Genomic DNA, 24,442 nt, shown 5'->3' on the forward strand with positions numbered 1-24,442 from the left:
AGGAAAGCACTTTAAAAGCAATCCTTTAAAAAGGCTCCCCAAAGGGTAAAAGTCTTTATGACTTTCTACATTTAACTTACATTTTCTCAGAGTGTTTGGAAACTAAACCATACCTAACACTACACATAACTGTGAAACTTTTTTAACTTTCCTGTTCAGTCTTAGAGCCAAGTAGTTAAGTGGTTAATGTTTCCCTCTATGAAAGCTGAACATATTCAGCAATGCTGCAGCACTGATATATCAAATAGATGCATCAGACCTCAAGCACCATGGATTAAGCCTGTTCATCTGTCTCTGATTTGTGTCAAATCACAGAGGAACTTAAAATAAGCAAGAATTGAAGACTATTTAATCTTGGGGAAAGGAAAAAATATATCTATTGTTCTAATAAAAGTTACCCAATTCGAATTGCCTATAGGTCTAGATATGCATTTCTGTAAGAAAACTAATAGACTTAAGGAAACATACAGACAGCAAGAGGATATAAGTCTCATTGTGTATGCACTGACATCTCAGAATATGAGGAGGATGTCAGTGAATTGTGCAATATTAAATACTTGTATAGATGTGTAGGCAGGCAGCCAGTACAGGCATATCACCATTCCATCCCATTCGATTACATTTATTGATAACATATCTGGTTTTATCCACTTTGGTTATCAGAAACAATCACGAGTCCCTTGTACATTTTCTTCCTTTTTTCCCGTTTTCTCGTTCTGCAGTGAATTGCGTTTGCATGAGAAACAAGCTCGATTGATAGGTAGAGAGGTGTTTCTTTCTCCCCCCGTCTCCATAACCTGCTCTCTCCTGACACGCAGATTATCATAAAAGAAGACTCCTGCCAGACTTCACCTGATTTACTGACAGACTGAGTCAATCAATCTCAAAGTTCAGATTAAAAGTATAAGAATCAAGTGGGCTGCTGTTCTGTTTCTCTCTCTTTCTTTTTTCTTGATGTTCTCCTCCCTTTTTTTCACTTTAATCTAAGCGAAAAGAAAAAGGGAGGCCTTTAAATTTCATCACTTCCAGAAAACTCTGGCAAGTATTCATTGTGCTCTACTTTTCCCTTTCAGCCTCTCCACAGGAGGCAGCGCTCATGACATCTTTATGTATGATGTTCCTGTTTCAAAATGGCATCGCCTCTTCAGATGAGCTTGGCTCTGCGATCTCCAGATACAAATACTGAAGAAGGCCAGGCGAGGCCATCTAACGGCTGTAGCTCCACACATTTAAAACACTGCTTTACATATCCCTCCTCAAACAACTTCTAATTATAATGAGATTTTCCTCTTGCTTTTGGGTGATAAAATGATGCCAAATTGGTTGTACCTTTCTTCCAGCCCTCCTTTCCCTCCCCCTTTCTGTTTTATTGCAAGGTTCAACAGTGTCACATGGATAGAGATAGCATTTAATCACCTAGACAAACACACTATTGCCCTCTGAATTCACTGAGCACATTAAAGTGGCATTAAATATGGTAAACTATTCTCATTACCCAAACAAATGCATAAAATCTCTGTCTATCTCAGTACAGAGGTCAGAGCAATGAATCCCTCTATTTGAGCCATTTTAATACGCTGGAAACCCGGCCTTGAAAATCGTTTAAAGTTAAAAGCTACCTCACGCTAATGCAAGCAGTCATCTGCCACTAACTGGATTGAGGTGATAACTATCAGCATGGATTCCTGTCCAAGGCCTCTCACTGGATATCAGAGCGCTCGTTTTGAATGCTTCCAGCAGGAGATCACAAAGTCATTAACTATTTTCTGTCTTTCTCAGCAGTTAGCGCTGATGTCGCCTGCTCGCCGTAATGTATTGTGCTGCAAACAAGAAGGATGGCCGGATCCCTGCCTCCCGGTGCCACGGGGCCCCACGGTGACGTGGGGGCTCAGGTATATGGATGGCCTGAGGAGGTCTCCATCATTCATAAAACATGCCGCCGCCATACGCTGCCGAATTGATCTTGCAAAAGAAGCAGGGTGGCACACCAACCACTTCATTAGTCTTCTGGATCCACAAATCAAACCTCGGTAGACTCGCACAGCCACTGCATCTACCAAATTCTAACCCACCACTGCTCCATTCATGGCTTTCCCACACTTCTCCAGTCGGCAGACCTTCCATTCGGTGTTTATTGTGCGTGGCCAACTGGCATCGGATGAAATAAACATCTGCAGAAAAAGCAGTGTCCGGCAGCAGTAGCCCTGTAAGCTGTATACAGAAATGCACACAAATCTCAGCCATGGTAATTGATCATTCGTGGTCATTTTAGGCGTCGTGGGATGAAATCAAGTAGCTTCTCCATAAAACAATGTCAAATATTGATGATATTTCTTTTCGCTGGCCCTCGGAATGAATTGCCGCACTCACCGAGCTTTCATGATGAATGCTTTTTATTGCTTTTTCTGTTGTTGTTGGAGTGCTTGGACTCTTTGTAGCATGCAGAAACAGCTAAGCCAGACCTCCTGCAAGACTGGGACAGCACCGGCTGCACGGAAAAACCACTGCCTCCTTTTGTTTTTTGTTTTTATCTGATGCACTTTGTCCTATAGAAGTCTGTGCTTGAGATATCATAAATCAACAAAACATTAAATTGGTGCATTTGATATCATGGACTGAAATAAGCATTCAGATAAGATCTTTTCCAGAATGTTAATAAAGATATAGAAGAGCTGTAAGGTTTTATTGACAGATATATATCACAATTGGAGTTAAATGCCAAGAAAGAAGAGTTGTTGCTTTGCTTGGAGATGTAAAAAGAAAATGAAATGTCTTTCTCTTGTTCTCTCTCCTGTGCTCCTCCTTTGTCTGTCTGTCTCTGCATGTCTTTCAGAAAACAAACTGTTCTTGCATTGTCTTGTCTCTTTAAAGTTGCATGGCTGCCCTCAACCCCCGCCTTGTTCCTGCACAGCCTATTCCCCCAACTGTCATTCCAGCAGGTCTAAAAGCCTGTCTTGTGAGCTGTTCAACATCAGAAGCTGTTTGTGTATTTGTCAGTTTGGTACCCCTAGAAATTCAAGGAGTTAAGACAAGGACGCCTGAGGACTTTCTTTTGGGAGACTTAGAGCTTGTGTTTGAAGCTATTGGCTAAGCCAGTGTTTCCCAAACCAGGGGGTCTCCAGGGACCCCTTTAACAGAGGTTATCAACTGGCAGGCTATTTTGTAGAAGCAGTCCCAGCAAGGACTTAAATTGATTGGACAGTGCATTTGAAAAACAATGAAGCATAGCTAACAAATGTATAACAAGGCCATAGTTTACTGACTCCAGTTTTCTAAACATGACCCATCATGGCTTCTATAGAAGATCCTCTGGTCCAAGTTCCAATCACATGCATTTAGATATACAGTAAAAGAGTTTTACCTGAGCTTTCGATAAAAATATCTCGTTTACAGTGTCTGGTCTGATTAGTGAATGTAGTAACTAAATATTATAATAATAAAAGCCAATGACAAAACCAGGGTATTTAAAGATGATCGGTCAGAGAAGAATGTTTTTCTAGTTTAAAACATGTGTCTCATCTGTTCAGACTCTGTGGCACTAGTCAGAGCAAAACATAGCCATAAGCCCTATTTGGATTGGACTAGTTTTACATGGGAGAGTGGGGTGATGTAATTATTGGCAGATTAGCTCTAGGATCTTACGGACTGCACGGAAATGTCCGGAATGACTACAAAGATTTTTTTCCTTTCTATGATACAACCCGAGGTAATAGATTCCATCCGAATTGACATTTTATTTAAAGGCATGAATTAATCACTAATTGTTAATCATTGAACATGAACTGCTGTCTTCATTTAGTTACGTTATCCAGGATTTTATATGCAAGAACTTTTTTTTTGTTTAACCATATTACTGTCCTCTCCCTGAAATGAGCAAAAATATTGGCTCCCTATGGGCCGCTAAGAACAGGTTTGGGAAACACATGTCTGATACCTTGAGGAATTTATAATGATAGATTTGTTTTTATGTAATATTATTTTGAGTGATTCCTGATCACATTTAGTGACAGACAAAAAAGGAATGTGCAATTAGTGTAGCCCATATAATGTGACATGATAGTATTTCTTTTTTCATCATTAATTGATTGGGAAATCTGACATCTTTTAATGTTTGAATGTTCTCCTTGAATTCAATAATTTTCTCCATTTCCTTTCAATAATCATTTCACAAATTATGAAGCCTTGAGAATGTCTTTAAGTATAAGCATCAATAATTCAGTCTACTCTGTCCAGGACAGGAAAATGTGTGTATGTGTGTCTGTGTCTGGCGAGGGGGTCAAACTACTCCCCCTTGGATTGACTTATTTGAAGAGTGGCCCAGCAAAGCACAAGGCAGCAGTGGTACAAGGGCTGGAGGTCCAAGGGGAATTTGGAGTGTCTCTATTACAAGACCAGAGCGATTTGTATGGAATTATGTCAAGCCATAGCGTTGCAGACCTTTGGGACAGTGACACGCCTGGTCCTGTGGCAAAATGATCCTCTCTTTTATCCTCTCTTTTCTAGCCACAGATGAAAAGACAACAAAATAAGCTATGAAATAATAAAGCAAATAATTTGTTGTCTAATAATTTATAATAACAAGCTTATCATAAAAGCTTCATCTGTAAATAAATAAATTCAAATGCTACACTGAACTTTTTGTTTGAAATGTGGCAAGTTTAAAAAATTTGGTGGAAACCACAATAGTACAGGCTTCATGCAATTCGAAACCTGAAGTATTCAGAAGTCCTATTAACCTCTGATGCAACTGGATGGCAAATACCATTAATCCCGACTCGTCCATGCAAGAAGGCCGAGATGTGTATGGGGATACACTGAGGGACATGTTGCTAGGACACAAGCATAAGGAGCTAGTGCTAGAAGTCTATTTACTTTCTCTCCCTCTCTCCTTTTTCAGTGAGTGTGTGTATGATAAAGTGCTATGACAGCAGAAATGTTTGTGTGACATACACCCGGGGACCTGGTCCATTAGCAGTCTCTTTTGGCAGGTTATCGGGGCAACCGAGACAAGTCAAAATCTCATCGTCATGTTTCTTCCCTTCCTCTTGTCTACAGGTTCAGCCATTTGTACAGCGAGGGAGGGAGTGCACAAAATAAAATAGTACAGGGAACGAACTGTTATATTTTCTTGCTGTTTGTAGCAAATGCAATGTGAAAAAGGTAGGAATACAAGAGTGTGCTTGTTTCAGACTGCGTTCGCCAATCTATTTCAGAGAATCTGAGTAATGGGATTTGTCCATAATTAATGCTTTTCCTCTGTTGCAAGAAGGCTGTCCATCAAAGTGGTGCATTGCTCAGAGGAATTATAGCAGCAAAGTAATCCACCCATTACACGCTATCCACACCATCAATTTTTAATGGAAGAGTGAAATGTTGGATTAAGCAAAGATTTTAAGGGAAAATATGGGGATTGTAAGTCATAAATGTACATAGAATATTCTGTTGTTGGGATGAATAGAAGTAAAAAAAACAATGAAGTGCTTTCTAAGTATTCATCCCTGTTAATGAGAAAAAATAAAAATTAAATTAAAGCATCACTGCGAATCACATACCTTTCTACAATTAAGGTTTTAGGTCACATCAGTATCTGCAAACCCATAGAGTTTAAAAGAGACAAACCTAAACGATCAGTATAATGAAGACCAAGAAGCTCTCAGTGCAAGACAAATGCAGGAGGAAGGACTATAAAATTTTAATCCGTCCAACCATCCATCCATCCATCCATCCATCCATCCATCCATCCATCCATCCATCCATCCATCCATCCATCCATCCATCCATCCATCCATCCATCCATCCATTCATCCATAATGCCGCCTATCCCAAAGGGTCATGGGAAACCTGTTGGCTTTCCCAGGAGATTTAGGGCACAAGGCAGGATTCCGGTGTTTTACAGGGCACACACACACACACACACACACACACACACACACACACACACACACACACACACACACACACACACACACACACTCACATTCATACACTACACACAATTTAGAGATGCCAATCAGCCTACAACACATATTTTGACTGGGGAGGAAACTGGAGTACCCAGAGAAAACCCTTGGGGCACAGAGAGTACATGCAAACTCGACACACATGGCTGAGTTGGGAACCAAACCCCCAGCCATGGATATGTGAAGCAAACATATTTCAATTAAAGTAGCAGTTTTAGAAAAAAAGTATTCAATCCCAGAAAGCACTCTTAAATCCATAAAAAATTGAACTATGACTAGGAGTTGGCTTTTTTAACCAATTTTTAACCAATTTATATCTGCTACATGTTGACCTTCAACACAGAGGTTCTCAGAGCTGAATATATAATAGGAAATAAATCCAAGCACGATTAAAGCACAAACACACCTGTCTATATAAAAGCATGTGGATGCTGCATTAGATTGCACATGTTCTCAGGAGGTGAACTGAATAATCTCAGACATTCATTCATTCATTCATTCATTCATTCATTCATTCATTCATTCATTCATTCATTCATTCATTCATTCTACCGCTTATCCGAACTTCTCGGGTTAATCTCAGACATTCTAACATAAATCTGTATTTGTGTGGAAATCTGAAGAATGAATTTACACATCCAATCTACAATACATGGTCATACATTTGTGACCATTAAAGCTGTAAATGCTTTCTGAACATCCCTTTCCAGGTTTTGTTCACACTTAATAAGCTCCACTCATCTGGGAAGATTTTAGAGTGTGGCTGTGAGGATTTCTGCTACATGCTACATGAGCATTAGCGAAGTCAGAGTGAGTAGTCCTGGAGTACAGTCAGCATTCAATTAATCACGAAGGTGTTCACTTGGGTGGAGGTCAGGACCAGTCCACATGAGTTCTTCTGCTCCAAACTTTGTGAACCATGTCTTCATGGAACATGTGCACAGGAGCATTGCCAAGTTGGTTTGGGCTATTTATTCCAGTGAAGGGAAATTGCAATGCTACAGCATACAAAGACATTTTAACAACCCTGGGGCAAGAGTCTCAGGAAGAGCCACATGTAGCAGGGATGGTCAAGTGTCCAAAAACCTTTGGTCATTCAGTGTATATGCGATTATTATTGTAACCAGCATAGGTGAAGGTCACAGCAAGGTGAAATGTCTGAAATAGTTTTTACTTACTTCCTGCTTGAAGTATATTTGTATTTGAAGCAAACTAATAAGAATAGTAATAAGATGGAGGAGATTTGTTGGTGGCAGAGGGATCGATGTGTAGTGGTTACATTTAGGAATGTTAAATGAGGAAAATAAATGTTTTAGATTTCCAACGACTTTTACTTTTCCAGCCAAAATGGAATGTTTAAAATGTTTGTAAACGAAGAAAAAGAAGACAAACATTAAGAAGTCAACAAGTGAATGTCACAACCAGGGAAGGAAGGAGACGGACCCGTGCACAGGATAGCTTCAAATGAATGGGGTTTAATAGATGATAGAGACAAAGACGATAAATGACGAGGACTAAAATAATACAAACGACGAAACCTAACCTTGACTAGACGTAACCAATGATTCCTCACATTTATACATGAGACAGTGATGACGCAACTAGGATCAGGTGTGGAGACAGGTAGGAGTAGACGAAGGCGGGGCAGACACGTGACGAGGAACAATAACAAACACACGTGGCCGAAAGTCCGGGCTGATCCCTGACAGTGACGACTTGTGACAGATTCTACAAAGATTACTGAACCCACAGATTCCCACAAAACCTGTACCTGAGATTACTGAAAATTTCTGAAACAAGACAAAGGGTTGTCACACCAAGCACTAACATTGAATACATGTGAACACAGGGTTGCAAAATATAAAAATTTTTTTTTATTATTCTTTATAAAGTAGAACATAAATAATTTCTACAAATGCTTAATTCTTTCACTACTTAAATATGATCCTGGACTTATATTTATTTAATTATTTATTTAGTTAGTTTATTCTTTAATTCAATATATAAATCTGCTATTGTTCAGTGAACCATTTTAGAAGAAATGGTTGTGTGATAGCTGAAAGAAAGTAGATTCTACAGTGATCTCGGTGGCTTCATCCTTCCAGCATGGGAATACTTATTAGAGTGTGAAGGTATTATGAGATGCAGATGTGCCATATGAGGCCTGGACCTCATGCATGCACACAGTTCACTCATCCTCTGTGTGGCCAAGCATCTTTTCCCAATAAGGCCAGCAAAGCGGATGTTGATTGAGAGAGCAGTGCTGTTTTATATTGTAGTCAACATGCTAATCTGATTTTCTCCCTCTCTTCTGGGCAATCACATGGCAGGAGTGGTAAAAATTACAACACTGCTGTCCTCAGTATCGGCTGAGCGATAGACTGATGTTCAGAACGGGAAAGTCATAAGTTAAGCGTTGTCAAGATCAGAGTCATGAAAGGCTGTGTATTATTGTCTCAGAATGTTATGAACTTTTGAGCCTGTATCCATATGTCTTGCTATAAGTTAATGAAATGTGTTAGGACTGTCACTGTGTTATAAATGGTAACAGCTTAATCCAACGTATATCTTAATAAAAGAAGGTCTAGAGGGCATATGATTACATATCTAGTCTCTTTATAGCTAGCAGTTAACAGTTATTTTCTGGCATTTACTGTACCATTTTCATTATAGACTTGATCTTCATAGCATCAACGCTTGCTATAAATTTGCCTGCTACCGAATTAGATGCGTTTATTGTATATTTCCTTTTCTACACCTTGCACTCAACGGCAATCCAGTTTCCTGTCTATACGCTGTTGTTCTTGCTAGCATGATTTTGAAAATAAATACCATTCTTTTCCTATTGTGTTATAATAACATTGTGTATTGTAACATTTCTAGGAATCATACAATCACTGGCATTATTGTTGTGTTCAATTTAAAGAAAGAAAGAAAGAAAGAAAGAAAGAAAGAAAGAAAGAAAGAAAGAAAGAAAGAAAGAAAGAAAGAAAGAAAGAAAGAAAGAAAGAAAGAAACATAGATGCATCTAATGTATTATAGGGTGAAACCCCAATGTTTACTGAACATAAATGTATTTTCAATTATGGAAAGAGTCTCCGGTGTCAGCACAAGTTTTTGCTTCAGGACATAATCTTCATGACAGAACCACTTCATGGCTCTTCATGGCTCCAAAAAAAAAAAAAAAGTTGCACAAAAGCTACACATTGTTGTCTGATTAACTTCAAGAGACACATAAAAACAAAGAAGCTGGTAAGGGGATAACTGTATATATTTGCTATCTCGGAGCTAACTTGTTCTGCAGACGTTCCACAAAATTTGAAAGTAACTATATAAGGTTAAAAATCATCATGCGTCACCCATTAATAAATAAAAAAGGGATCATTGCTGTTGTATAGGAGGACTAAAACATGGTTGGATTTAGTTTATACTAGTATATAGAAAAATATATTTCATCTATCCATTCATCCTTTCAGTGTCTGTGTACCTCTTATTTTCACTAATCGCAAAGCCACAGAACTGTGTGAGGATCTTTGCACTTTCTTAGGGAATTGGTCAATGTTTTACAAGGTTTTTCTCAAATCTCTCTTTTTCACGCCTATTTTCCTCAGCTTTCTCTCTCAATTCTGTCATTGCCAATTCCAAACCCATTACCAGTCTGTGTGGGTGAAAGCTGCCATGTCGCTCTTCCAACACACCTCAAGCATTCCTCCAAGTGCTTTCAAACTGAACATGCGTGCAGGGAAGGGCTACATGCTGCTGTTTATTTGACAAGACAGATGCTTGTAGCTGGTTTATCTCACGCAAATTGACAAAGAGAGAAGTATACTGTACTAGTTTGGACATTTGCCAATAATAAAGCAGAAGTTGTCTGTTTTATGTCCGGTTTTGTTTTCCCTTATTGATTACAGTGTGATCAGGACTTTTGCCTACTCCCTCCACACAGACCTGACAATAGTTAAATTGAGTGTTATTACATTTTGGACTTCAGTTTTCTTGCATCATAATGAATGTGAGATTTGTTTTACTCTTTATGTTTTTTAATCTAAAAGAAAGTACTGCAGCATGATAAAGGGCGTCCAACAGGAAACCTGGGAGAAAGAAGTGAGAGAGCAGGATAGAAAGAGATAAAAGTGAAATAAAAAGCAGTTCCATTTTCATTTCAGATTTTGTCCTTATCAGTCTACTCACCCTCTCTTTATTTTTCCCTCCCTGCCATGTGTAGTTTGTTTCTCTCTCTCTCTCTCTCTCTCTCTCTCTCTCTCTCTCTCTCTCTCTCTCTCTCTCTCTCTCTCTCTCTCTCTCTCTCTCTCTCCCTCTGCTTGGTTGAACTAATTGAGTATCTAAACAAACTAATTAATCACTGGCATTGGTGAAAGATGGACAGGTCCAGGGAGGTGATGTTCATCAAACTCCCCCAATTTGCTTTTTTTTTAATCCCTGCAGCAATTTATTTGCTGAATTTGCACATCCCCTTTCTCACCCCAACACCCCCACCCAGCCAGCCACCCCCTCCCTCCATGGCCAAGGTTAACCGTACACATGCTCATTTACTATTTATGATTTTTCATAGCGGATAAGTTCTCTCTCTCTCTTTCTCTCAATGCACATGCATTAATCAAAAATAATGAATAAAATGATCCATCTGACAATGCTCATGGCCTCGCAGGTTTCAGGAGAATAGCCAACCAACTTTATTAATCAACACATGCTGATTAATTGTTCCAAAGTGTCGTCCATAAATTTTAATAGTACTTGCCCAACACTAACAATATCTCTAGTGGCTTCAGATTTATTGAGAGCGATCGACTATTGAGGAGAGGAGAAAGTCATGAATGTGGACCAGACATTTACCCCCTCCTGTGGACCGATCTGAAGAACTTAAAGATCTTTTTAGATTTTTTTTTTTTTTTAAAAAACTCTTCCTGTACTTTTCAAGGGCTGCCGTAATGGCCGCTTGTTGCCCTTTCGTGACTCCCCTCATCGTGCCCCTCTTCACTTTTGCCTGGTTCGGATCTCCGTAGGATAAGGTGAGGCACCGGAGTAAACCATTAAGGATGACAGTTTCACTTTTCTCCCTCTAATTACTTGTTCCTGCCTATGTGGCATTTCTTAGAAAAATTTGTTGAATAATGACCGGCATTAAAATGGAGACTCTTAAGAATTTATATGCGCTGCTTAATTTATCATGTACTTTCTTTATCTCCTCCTTGGATTTATATCCAAAGTGTCGCAGGCCCCCTCTGCTTGCTGACAGCGCCGTCATTTTCTTAAGGGCACAGCATGTATATCAGTGACAAATTTCCCTGACGCTATGCAGTCCGTCCCAAGCGCTTGAGGCCGTGCTTACTCCCGCGTAGACATTGTTTATTTGCACTTTGGAGATACTTAAGAATCGCTTACGCAGTCAGTTATAATGGCAGAACAATTCCAGATATGAATCCGACAAGGTTGCTTTTGCACATCACATCATTGCGGAGCAAATTTCTCTTTAATATTTATTGTGAACAGTCGCTCAGATGAAACTCAACAAGTCAGCGTTTAGGTAAATGCTGGGAAATTGTCATTTTTAATTTTTATCCTTTTTTTTTATGGTGAGTCAGGTTGTTGTCTACGGAGTGAATCTAATGTATTGTGTGTGTGGTTAATATCAGTGGCGCTGAAGCCTTAAGGATTTTTTGTTTCTTTTTATGTGATTAATATAAAAGCAACACATTCAGATCCGTGTGGCATTTTGTCCCTTTTTTATTTATTTATTTTTTTATTTTCATTTTTTAGAATCCTGGGCTATTTGCCCTGAGAGTTCTGTACATTTGCTGAAGTGTAAAAGCAATTTCCTGAGCTTGGGAGTGGTCTAGAGAAGCGATGCTGGTCTGCATCAGGTGTCAGGTGTGGAAACAATCCACTCGGTGCTGCATGCTGAGAAATGTGATTGGTTCAAATTGTCATGTTTCTTTCTGTCTAAAAAGTTTTGTGATGGCAGGGAAAGTGCTGTTAGTGTTACATGGCAGGAATCAAAATGCATGTCTCATGCAGGCCTACATGCCTATAAATGTATACTTGAGACATCTATGGAACTGAAAAAATAATCGAAAGACAGTTTATAGGGAATTAAGTAAGGAGAAACCTTCCTAAGAAACCTAATTCTTTAGAAAGCTTGTTCATTCCTCCTTATTAAAATAAGTATACTTTTAAGGTGCACATTAGGATGATTTATGTACCGGACCTGCTTAGCCATTGCAAAGGCTACCCTCAACCTCTGACTTATTGCTGTTGTTTCTCCTCTATACATTTTCCCTCTTTAATTTACTGCATGCTCTTGGGAGAACAAGCTCTAATGTTGGGCTTCTTTCAAGGACATCATTGTGGGTACAGATCCTCCCTCTTTTTAAGATCTAACAGTCTGACTGGCTGTAACAGCACAGCGGTGTTCACAGTAGCCGACTACTGTGTTAGATGCTGGCCTGGTGTTAGTCCATGTGATAATGCTGCTAATTAGGCTAGTGCTAATGATCAAAATGGAGCATCCTGCTGCCCAGTTTTGGTTTCCTCCTTCCAAAAAAAAAAGAACAAAAAAAAAATCGCCAGCTCTTTGCAGATGAAGCAGCAGATTGGGCGGGGGATGAAAGAGGGGTTCGGGGCAGCTTTTCATAAACCAATCTCCATTTTTTTCCCACTCTCTTTTCTTTCCTCTCCCTCTCCAGAACAAACATAACATTTTCAGCCCTGGCAAATAGACTCGGCGTATCTCGCTGGCCTCTCTCTGCGGCCGTATGACAACAATGAATACATTATCGTAGGCTCCAGCTTAAACACTTAGACATGTGTCCTAATGAAATTACAGGTTCCCCCTGTCTCCACTACTTTGCTTTAGCCCCTGTGAGCATTTCTATGCTAATCAGATGCTAATACATGGAAACGACAGCAGACATTTAACCCTGGAGTACGGGAACGCAAGTGAATTAAAGAGATTTTTTTTTCTTTTTTTTCTAGCTTTGTCTTTTTTCAGCACTAGTACTTAATGGAAGGCCTTAGAGACTGAGGTAAATGTTAGAATTTTACCTTTTTGGAAGCTAAATGTCCACTTCTACTCTTAAATTGGATCAGAGATAATGTTTTAAACTTTGACCTTTTTTTTGCCCAAGCTCTTTCACAGCACAGATAGTGATACCATTAAGAGGATTAATGCTAATTGTAGATTCCTCAGGCCTTAATAACCATATATGGCATCAAATATATTGGAAGTATTTATGCCATTCAAAGTACTAGAGATTCGCTCTGACTAATACGTTCTAATCCTAGAGAAATATCCCTGCCCCTGTCATCCTTCTCACCAAATAACCATTTGTCATTCATGCCCTCCTATGTGTATAGCTAAATTGAGACATATCCTAGTTTGTCTTATCGCCACTCCTCCTCCTACTCCTCTCGTATTCTCACCCTGGGCAATGGCAGAGCTCTGATGGCCTACTGACACATTAAGTGGAGTGATGGCAGTGCCAGGGTGTGGCTGCAGGGAGATGAACTGAGCAAAAAAAAAAAAAAAACACATTACCCATCTACTCTCACACACTTATAAATGTGACAGCACCGTTTGACCTTGTAACCTTCTCATTTAATGGCACAGCAGCTAGTAAAAAAAGGGCTGACACGCTGTACACAAAGGCTAAATGTGCGATCGGAGTGTGACTTAATATAGCTGTTATTGTTACTGACCTGATTGTTGATGAGGTGAAAGGAAAGAAGTAATAGGCAAGCTCTGAGTTGGGTATATTAAGGATGTAGCGATAGGATATAAGCAAAGAACAGTTCAAAGTGACCTGATTTTTCAAGCAGATATGACAGTTTCTTTAATCGGAAGTACTCACGTAAGAACCGAACCGTGCCATGGGGTTCTTGTTCAGTCAGATTTGTCCTGTACTGAAGGGACTATGTCCCCAACGCATCACACGCAGTCCTTATGATAACTATTGCTCTCAGATCGGGGAGAAAGAAAAGAGAGAAAAAAAAGACTGAAGGCGAGAAAGCCCGATGGATGACATTTGTTCATTATCATTGTGAATAGATTTTCACCTGCTCGCTGCCTGGTCTGCTACTCCCGGCTCGATGAATATCAAACAGGCTTTTTTTTCGTCCTTGGGGCCAAATTTGGGAAATAACATCCCTGCTCTTCTCCCTGGAGTGGAAAACGGTGGCACCTCAAGTAGCTATCACTCAGTCTATGCGGCCTGGCTTTATGAGCCTCTCCATAATGAGCTGGAGTGAGAGGAAGAGAGTGACAAAGCTCATGCAAAGAGATGTGAATAAAAGAAGAGAACATAGGCCTTTTAAACTGTCGATATTACAGTATGAACCTTATCAGTCTAAGAAGGTTGTATGTGCTTGGTTATACAAAGCAGTGCAGCGATGGCTCGCTAGTTTCAATGCTAATCTTATCAACACACTGTGATACCAAAACCTTTAAAAAGATGTAAAAAAAAAAAAACCTGTTTTCTTTTCGTTTATTTCAAACATCTAATTACAGCAAGTGTCATTTTTTATGTCTAGCAAATTTTCAGGCTGACTTAACTTTGAATATCATGACAGCTGACTTTCTAACACTTTATATTTTGTGTATTTAATGTCACAATCAAATGAAATCATATGACAATGATTTGACACCCTAATGACGGGGCTATGTGAGTTTTGCTTTGACCCTAAATTACAGCGAGTTTCGCTTTGGTGTTTTATATGTCACATCAAATCATGGTTATTTCACCTGGGCAGAACATGGGCAGAGTTTTGAAGTCAGTTGTCATTATTTTGTCATATAATTGAGCCCTCAAAAAGTTATTACACAGCTTTATGTCAACACGAACTTGTCATTTTACTCAGGAACTCTGATTTGCTAAGTTGACATCAGAATAGACAGTCTTTATTTCAGATGAAGCATATTGGAATCAAGCCTTTCTAAATGTTTATGTAAGTTTATGTCAGCTTTCAGGAAGGGCTTAAGTACACTTTGTGTAGCTCTGTGAACAAGAGAGGTCATAGTAACATTTTGTTTTGTTCATTAATGCTAAAACCAGGTACAGTAATACAACTCTCAAAACAAAACGAGTATGAAAATCTATACTTCACAACATTATCGATTTCATCCTCTTTGTAAAAACAAAGCTGGTCACAAGTTAAATTAAACAAGAAGCTAAATAATTCAACCGTTATTTTATTTTATATGCTGTGAAAATGCAAGTGTGGCATTAGCCAATGCTGACCGATTTCTGTAGACCAGTTGATGTTTTCTGAATGTTAATATTATAAGCATTTCTCAAAAGACATGCATAAAGATGTTTGACAGAGCAGTTATTATTATAACTCATTGATGTATGAAATCAAACTGCATCATTAGGAGGCTAAAATTAGCACTTCTCAAGTGTAAAAGCATGGAGAGCCGAGGATGGGATTTACACGGCATGCTGTTTGCATGGTCTGCAAAACGGTATCAGTTTAAGGTTACATTGTTTTGCATGGTTGTTTTACATCTAGATTTGATTGAACACCAATATCCTATCATAGCCTTTTAAAATCAAGCTTCATAAACATACAGTAGGCAATTTATTTATGATAGTGATGATGCTAATACAGGGTCACAAGCTTCAGTGACAATCTCACAGAAACACCTTGGACATCTAATCTCAAGATCGGACAGGAGTTTCATACTTTGTAGTGAATTTATAACACTGTTTGCAATTATAACACTGTATTCTGTGACTGTGTCTTTTCCTTTAGGTTGAGAGTAAAACATATTTTCTCTATCCAGTCCTCTTTCCAAATGAAACCACTGAGCTGAAACCATCTTGCCCACCTGAGTCAAATTAGTACATGAAATTTGATGGTGCTGCTGGTAGCTCCAGGGTCTTCAGTTCAATCCTGAGCCTGTCTGTGTGGGGTCCAAGTGGGATTCTTTTGGGTTTCTCCAGTTTCCAGAAGAAAATTGGCTATGTTAAATTTTCCCATGAATGTTGTGTGAATTGTGCCCCGTGATGAAAATTCCAGGTGTATTTCCGTTGGATTTGCCACGGATCCACCACAACCCTGACCAGAATAAGTGGTTACTCCACTTAAGTATTCCAAAGGTGTAAAATTTTGAGTCTAACTTTGAACATTAAGTATAGCAGTACCGTATAATCTGAGCATACCATAGCGATCTTCCACAACTCCATGAAAAGTATTAATGGAACCTCGAGAAATACTAGAAAATTAAATATAATATGGCAAAATAGTCAATTTTATAAATTTCAAATGAGAATCTGAGTGACATCTTTATCTAATAAGGCACCGAGGAAAAAATCAGGAACGATGGGTACAGTAAGTGCACATGGTAAAATACAAGGATTCAAAATATACTGAAGAAGACAGAAACCAAATATGGCACAAAATGCGGTTTCAAGTAACATCATCCTGAAAAAAAATCATACATCACGACTGAGAACACAGCGTACACAGAGTAGCAACTTCATGAGCTGAACACAAATTTCCATCTAGAATATTCTTGGAACTGGCTGGAAACTGGAAAGGTCTTGGGTATGTTCTAAGAATTTCCATCTCCCAAATGTTGACATCTTACAGTCATGTCTTGAGCTTGATAGCAGTTTTGATGTGTTGCCTAGGCGCAAACTAATTATCTCAAGGTTTCAAAAAGTTCACCACACTTCATTGTCTGGCTTCTGAGTGTTTGTCAAATCAGAGACGGCGAAAAAGAACGTCACAAACCTGTCTTTCTGATAACGCCGTGCTCAGTTGACCAGAAAGTCCTGTAATTAAACCGCTGCCTGTCCTGATGAATGAACTGAAGTTAACCTTGGACCATGCGCACAAACCACGGCCTGTGCAGGAAGAACAACAAGATTTAGAGTTCTTTTTTTTGAGGGAGTAGCAGGCTCGGCTAATTGTGCTGAATGCTGAGAAATAATGAATATAGCAGCAGTTCGTTTCTGTCGACGTGTCTCTTTTCTCTCTCATATTTATACTGTATTATTTTGAGATATTGCACTTCATGTAGATTGCACACTGTCTTTCCCACTATTTTCCAGGCAGGTTTTCAGAGGAGATAACTTATTAAAATTACTTTTTACTCATTTTGTTTAATGTATGCACTTTAACAATTAATAACCCAAGCGCAGGAGATTTTCACTAAAGGCCATTAATTTGTATAAAGCTGCTGCCACTGACAGGGGAGATTTTTTAAACTGATCAGAAGAAAGTAAAATTATTCTCTTGCCTCAGGTTAAATATTACTTTCTTCAGGAATTCTTCACGGCACGCCTGTGTGTGTGTGTGTGTTTTTTTTTTTTTTTTATGACCTTGCCTTTGATTGCTGTGTTCAGACTCATCTCGCTTGCTTTGAAGCAAAGGGGAGGCTTGTTTTGCTTTGCTTTCTCACCCACCATGTCTCGCATCCCATCAGAGAGATGAGGCCTGAGCTGAGGTGTGAAAATTCAAGGCCTTGCTGAAACAGACCTGCTCTGTTTGCCTATCTTCAAATCACCTTTCAGACCAGGTTTGGACAAATGGGAGTGTGTGTGTGGCGAGTAGAGGTGGGCTGGGAGAACCGGTGTGCTTGGCGTCTCTCTATGCGAGCATGCCGTATTGGATTATTATTTTTGTCTAAAGCAGCCCATTAAGTGAACGCTCATAACAGCAGCTAATGGTACGTGTCAGTCTTCTGGCCTTAGTGCTTTTGCCCTGTTTAAATAATTCAGCACACCAACACAACTAGTCCATTCTGCTTCTCAGCTTTCAACGTGACTACTGTCCTTCTCAGCCTTCTCTACTTCATTTAAAATCTTCTTTAAAATGGTTTAATCACATACCCTACATTCTTAGAGGTGGTATATAAGAGAGTCAAAACAAGAATTTATTTATGCGACTTAAGCTGTGCTAATATTTAAGTTTTTTATAATATGTTCTATTTTTGATATTTGTAATATATATATATATATATATATATATATATATATATATATATATATATATATATATATATATATATATATGGTGTGTGTGTGTGTGTTTGTGTGTGTGTGTGTGTATAGAAATTGCTTTAATAAATTTTGAAGTCAAGTTGACAAGTCAAGATTTTGTCAACACTGGCTTGTATTATTATATTTTCCATGTCAGGCAAAATAGACATAACTGTGTTATTACAGTGTAATTATAGCAGCCTTATAAACACATACACAAGTCCACCATTTTCTGTAGGTATGTAATGAAATCTTAATATATTATGTACTATAAACAAAAATGAACATAACGTTTTATAAACAGCTATTAATACAGATACAAATAGGAGGTGCACTCTGCATCCATGACTAACTTTTTAAAAAGCAAGCTATAATCACTTGTTCATAATGAAGAGGTCTGAGGTCTGAGGATGTTGTGATGCAGCTTCCTTACTATTTGCTTGGCCAGTGTTGCAGTGGCTATTACAGAAACAGAACCAGCATCATTCATTAGAAATTGTATAAAGGATAACAAAAGTTGCATATTGCATTAGAAAAATATCTGAGCGGCAAAAAATAAAAAATAAATAAATAAATAAATGTCCCGCAAACATCTCCAGAACAGGCCAATTATGAATCTGAGTGATGTAGCTGAGGTTGAAGGAGTGTCAGAGCCAGAATTCAAAGCACAGGCTGACATTGCTGGCATTTTCACCTCTCCGTTATTCCAGTGTTTTCCAACATATTCAGGATCGTAGTGGTAGTCGTCAAAAAAGTTTCTGTGTCTGACTCAAGATACTGACATTTGGAGCATGGAAAGAGAAGAACACACGTATGGTACTGTGTAATGGATACACATATACACTACATATCAAAGGTACAGTATATCCAGGTACATTTTGGTGAACGTTAACTAAAGCTAGCTGTTTTGAAACTTAAAATTCATGCAAATAGACTCCCTCGATTCAGTGTTACCCTGAAAAAACATGCCTAGGCTAGAATGCCTGAATACTGGTGAAACATGGGTGCCCTTTCTGATTTGACAGGCAACAAGATTAACAGGAAATGTGCAACACCTCTACTCTGATTGGTTGGACATTGGTGATCCACATCATGAGTTTTGTCTCTCGCTTACACTGAGGCGCCACTGAAACTTATGCACTGAGCAGAACTTTTATTGACAGCTGCTAGTATTTGAGAATAACAAATAGTACAAAAAGAAAATGTGACCTAAAAATCACTTACCGCTGTTTTAATCCTATTACACCATTCGATGATGGTGATGAAAATGATACAGTGGTTATTCAGGTTGGGGTTTGAACAACATGATACATTTTTCTTGACTGCACATCTGTCTGTGGGAGTTTTTATAAGAATTATATGATTGCTGGTATTAATGGTGCTCCTGAGGAAGAGGAAGAAAAAAAATGCCCCTGAATGCAGATTGCAGCACACACTGGCTCTCAGTGAACTTGAACAATCTGAATGCATTCATCAAAGCAGATTTCCTTCACCCTCTTGTTTTTTTTTTCTCATTCCTCCTTTTTTTCTTTCCTCTCCATCCTTCTCTCCTCTTCTTCCTGCAGTGGTACCTTTTTAAGTTCAGAGACTGAGAGCATGTCTTCATTAGCTGCATTAACATTCAGCGGCTGTAGTAAATTCTGACAGTGAAAAGGTCCCCGTAACCTTTAGTTGTGCAGAAATTTACTTCCCAAGAAAATTACAGCTGGCACTGTCTTAATTAATGCTCGCTTTCTTTGCTGAAAACCCAAGGCTTGTCAGGAGACGAGGAGGGAAGAAGGGGAGGCGGCGGCTGCGGTGGTGGTGGCGAGGAGACGAAGGTGGGAGAAATAAGGAGAGGAAGTGGAATGTGGAGATGGCTGAATGTTACAAAACTAAGCCTGGTAATGATAAGTAAGTAACTCAGCCACCATTTTTTGTTGGGTTTTTCTGTTTCTGTGGTGGAGATTTTGAATAGATTCACATTCCCCTCTTTTTTATTTTCTTTTTTCTTTTTTAGCATGGTAAAAAATGAAATCCTCTGTGGAAAACTAATACATATTTTATTCCCGGCTTTCTTCAAACAGTGCATTGAATGATACTGCTTTTTCTGGATGAACACTGTGTAAAGCAATACAAAAGGAGAGAGGCCACAAACAGATCAGAATACTACAAACAATCAATGCCCTGAAAGAATGGTTAGTAAAGCTTCCTCTGAAATAAAAGGAGACGTAGCTGAGATTGGCAGCAATGTTTGGGATTATGCAATGAATGCTAAATGTGGAGCATCAGGCACACTCACAGCGCTTGTTATGTAAAATAATGCAGTGAACACTGAAAGAAGGAAAGCCAGCTCCAGGCTTTGTCACACGTGCAAAGGTACAACATGCTAAACCGATGTAATCAGTCATAGCTGATTATGGCACAACACTAACTACTACACTGTGTTTCTGTGTTGTGTGTTAATTTCGTTGCTGTGATAGAGGAGTTGTCACGAAGTTGGAGGTCCATAGGGCTAATGTGTGAATGTTTTCTATAAAGTGATGTTATTTTCTGCGCCTGTCACCAACTCTAGGCCCTCTGGGTTTGATCATTAACTCTCTTTCTCTCACTCCTTTTCTCTACGGATGCTAATTAGGGGTTCTGGCTCATGGAGTGCTTGATAGACAAATGTCAGAAGACTCTTGTGTGGAGTATTAATTGCTGAAATGAAAGCTGGGGGCAACAGCAGTAGAGCAGATCTCCATATAAAGATAACTTTTACCAAGTTACATTGCTAGGAAAGTCGAAGTGACAGCAATATATTCTCAACATTAGCCATTATTTATCGTGGATTGAAACACAGCGAGGTGAGAGTATAGGGTGGGATTGTTCAGTTAACATCAAAAGCTAGTAATAATAGTAATAATAAAAATACTACTACTACTACTACTACTACTACTACTACTACTACTACTACTACTAATAATAATAATAATAATAATAATAATACATATTATTAAATATTACAATTATTATTAACTGTCACAACCAGGGAAGGAAGGAGACGGACCCGTACACAGGATAGCTTCAAAGGAATGGGGTTTAATAAATGATAAAAACAAATACAATAAAATGAAGAGGACTAAAATAATACAAACGATGACACTTAACATTGACTAGGGTAAGGTAACGTAACTAATGAATCCGCGCTGCCATCGGCAACGCGGCTCACATTTATACATGAGACAATGATGACACATTGAGGAACAGGTGTGGTGACAGGGAGGAGCAGATGAAGGCGGGGCAGACACATGACGAGGAACAATAACAAACACACATGGCCGAAAATCCGTGCTGATCCCTGACATTAACATTTATATTTATATTTATATTTAAAGATCTAAAGTTAGATAAGATAGATTATTTAAGGAAGAAAGTGGAGATTCTGTTCTTCATTATTTACAGTAGAAGAATGCAAATGTATTTATTTATTTATTTATTTATTTATTTATTTATTTATTTATTTATTTATTTCCTTTTTTGTTTCATTCATTCATTCATTCATTCATTCATTCATTCACTCATTTCTACTCCACCATCCAGTGGTGCAGCTGTACAAAAGCAGAAAACAAATCAAACAGAGAATCAAGGCTTCCTTTCTCTACCAGTTACAGCACAGACTGCGCTACATGTGCACCACTGCATTCTACTTGTGCAAGCTTTATGCTCTAATGGGAAAAAAAAAAGAAGAAACAAGAACTGTTTTCCTCCCGGAAAGCTGAATATTACTATATCACTTCTGTAGCTCAATAAAGTATACCAATTATTCCAACTAATTAAAACAATTAAAGCTATCTAAATTGTCCACATCAACACTGGAGCTGGCTTATTAAAATAGCCCACTAATGAGCTGCAGACATTCTTAGTGTCTTTTCTCTCCTCTGGCCTTGTCTCGTCTGGACAGAGGGGGGGGGGGGGGGGGTAGAGAGAAAGAGAGAGAGAGAGAGAGAGAGAGAGAGAGAGAGAGAGAGAGAGAGAGAATGAACAAACCTCATACATGATATCATACTTTTGCAATATTAGTGTGTGTGTGTGTGCGTGTGTGTGTGCGTGCGTGTGTGCGTGCGTGTGTGTGTGCGTGTGTGTGTGCGTGTGTGTGTGCGTGTGTGTGTGTGTGTGTGTGTGTGTGTGTGTGTTCTAGAGTCACAATATTTTCCTGGCTATAACAGTAAAAAAAAAAAAAGGCAAAAAAAAAAAAAACAACAACAACTAAGGGCTAGACATACTATTAGAATTTTAATCAAAATATCTATATGGTGAGATCTTCATCTAAAAGTTGAAGATTGCTACCTTCACTCAGTATTTTAAAGCCTTCACTTGTATTCCCTTGTGAATGATCATACATTACCTTAACCTTACAACTCTTTCTAATTCCACCCTGTCATCTGTCTCACACCTTCTCCTCACCAGGGGGGGAAAGTAGGCACTCGAGCCCCGTCCCAGCGATGATAAACTGCCGCTGATTCCCTGATTCCAATTTGTAATTTTCCAAGTGTAGAGGTAGGACTCAGACGATTGATCAAATTGAGGAGCAACTTGAGCCACCTTTTTTTTCCCCTTACTCTCTCTCTCTCATTCTCTTTCGCACCCTTACTCTCTTGCCCAAAGACCCTCTTTAAATATTCAGCTAGATTTATGAATGGTCACTGTCTCCCTCAGCTATTTATATCTCCTATATTGACAGAAACACATTCTGGAAAGAAGAATGAAATTTTGGTTTCTGTGAGTGCGACGGAGGGGAAGTTTGATAGAGTGTAATCTGACGCGGGGTGGGGGGTTGAAACACTTAGATTAATGTATTTTACGGAACAAAAGTAGACAAGGATTTATTCATATTTTCCCTCCATTTTTATGAAAAATTCAAATGAAGGTCAATTTTCAGGATTACCTGTCTGGCTGTAAAATGTTTCGGGACATTTGTCAGGGAATGAATAAAAAATTAAAGACATAGTGAACTATTTCACCAGGAGAAAAGGGATAGGAGGTGGACAAATAGATTTAAAGTGCATGTAATAAATATATATGTTAGTGCATCATTTGTTTAGATTTGTGAAAGAGAAGAGGTGCGTTTTTACTCCGGTTATGTGTTGGGGTCAAGGCTCTTTTCTCGTTTGCTGCATCTGCCCCTAGTTGGTCTGTGCTTACACTAACATCAGAGACCTACTGATCTCTGGGGATGCTGGCATCACTGTTCGATCTGATTATTTGGGAAGGACAAAGTGCTTGTGTTGATGAAGAGCCTGCTCGAAAATCTGGGAGTGCAGAAATCAATGCAGATCCTCTGGCCCCTGGAGCATTGATCATGCCTTCCTTTGCATTGACAACCCATGCCTTGTTTATCTAGGTGTACAAAAGGGCTAAAACAAGCTTCTGTTGAAATTTATTTATTTATTTAAAGTGTTACTTTTTTTGCTATCTTCGAGTCCTTTATCCCCATCTCTGTCTCAGCAGGCTGACATGATTAATAATACACATTAATAAGTTTGATTGAAGAAAGTTTTCAGCTTTAGTACACATACATGTTGTCTGTGAGACGAATGTAAAGAATGGAGGGGGGTCTCTCTTATAATTCCCTGATTCTCTTGTGTCTTTTTAAAACAAGAGAAACACTGTCTATTCACATAGTTTGTGGTGGAATCAATCCACCATGAGACGGACGGGTTTGCTGAAACGAGGGCCGCTCATTACTGCAGGATGTTGTTTGTCCAGGAAGCCTTTTCCTCCCACCTTGTTAGAGACGTCCAGCCTGCATAATTGGATCCTTCTCCAGCTGCAGACGGACGATCTCATAGCCAGAGCTTGCATAAATGACAAATGTTCCACCTATCTATGAATGATGACCATTTAAAGGAATGACGTCTCGTTATTAGGACGGCAGACAAGTTTGAAGGCTCGGGCAATCTCTCCAGCAATGAGTAAGAGAATCACTTCACTTAAGGCTGTCTATGTTGATTTAAACGCAGAGAGTTTCTTCTGATTCCTGTTTAACAAACGTGTTTGCAACAAATAAGCGTTCACTTTGAGGCTAATTGCTGCTGAAGCATGCACAAAATGTGTCATTATGAAACGATCAGAGCTGGAAATGTGAGTGACTTCGCAAATTCATCGCTGTCATTTTTGAGATGAGATGGACACGTTTGAAATCATTTGACTGGAGCTTGCCTTATCATCCAGACTAATTGAAGACAGAGTGCGGCAGTTTTTATGGATGAGCCAAGCATCTGTTTCTCGACAAGGTTCGGCGTAGACATTCCATATACAGGTGACTTGCGAATGTTTATTGAAACGCAAGGTGAGTTTGATTAAATCAGGGATTTGTTTAGGTCCTCCACAACGACGTCATGTCATTCACAATGTGTGAGTCATAGTCTCTGGTTGGAATGTGTTCCGAGTTAGATCAGTTGTGGTGGACTTTCAAAACACATGAAACCACCTGTCTTTCTAGTCCTGGACCCAATA

The 24,442-nt window shown here is 39.0% G+C and overlaps 1 long non-coding RNA gene across 3 annotated transcripts in view; it reads left to right on the forward strand.

Moving 5' to 3' along the window:
- Positions 1–19,840, forward strand: part of LOC113636736 — a 48,819-nt gene extending 28,979 nt beyond the window's left edge. Inside the window, exon 5 of one of the 3 annotated variants that reach the window (XR_007143443.1) lies at positions 19,715–19,840. This is a non-coding gene — a long non-coding RNA (uncharacterized LOC113636736). Of the gene's footprint in view, positions 1–1,779; positions 5,676–19,714 lie in introns of those variants that run through there. The other 2 variants (XR_007143444.1, XR_003439135.2) reach the window with 2 other exon arrangements.
- The last annotated feature ends 4,602 nt before the right edge of the window (positions 19,841–24,442 follow it).

This window comes from Tachysurus fulvidraco, chromosome 1 (assembly GCF_022655615.1).
Source record: "Tachysurus fulvidraco isolate hzauxx_2018 chromosome 1, HZAU_PFXX_2.0, whole genome shotgun sequence".
Lineage (NCBI taxonomy): Eukaryota > Metazoa > Chordata > Actinopteri > Siluriformes > Bagridae > Tachysurus > Tachysurus fulvidraco.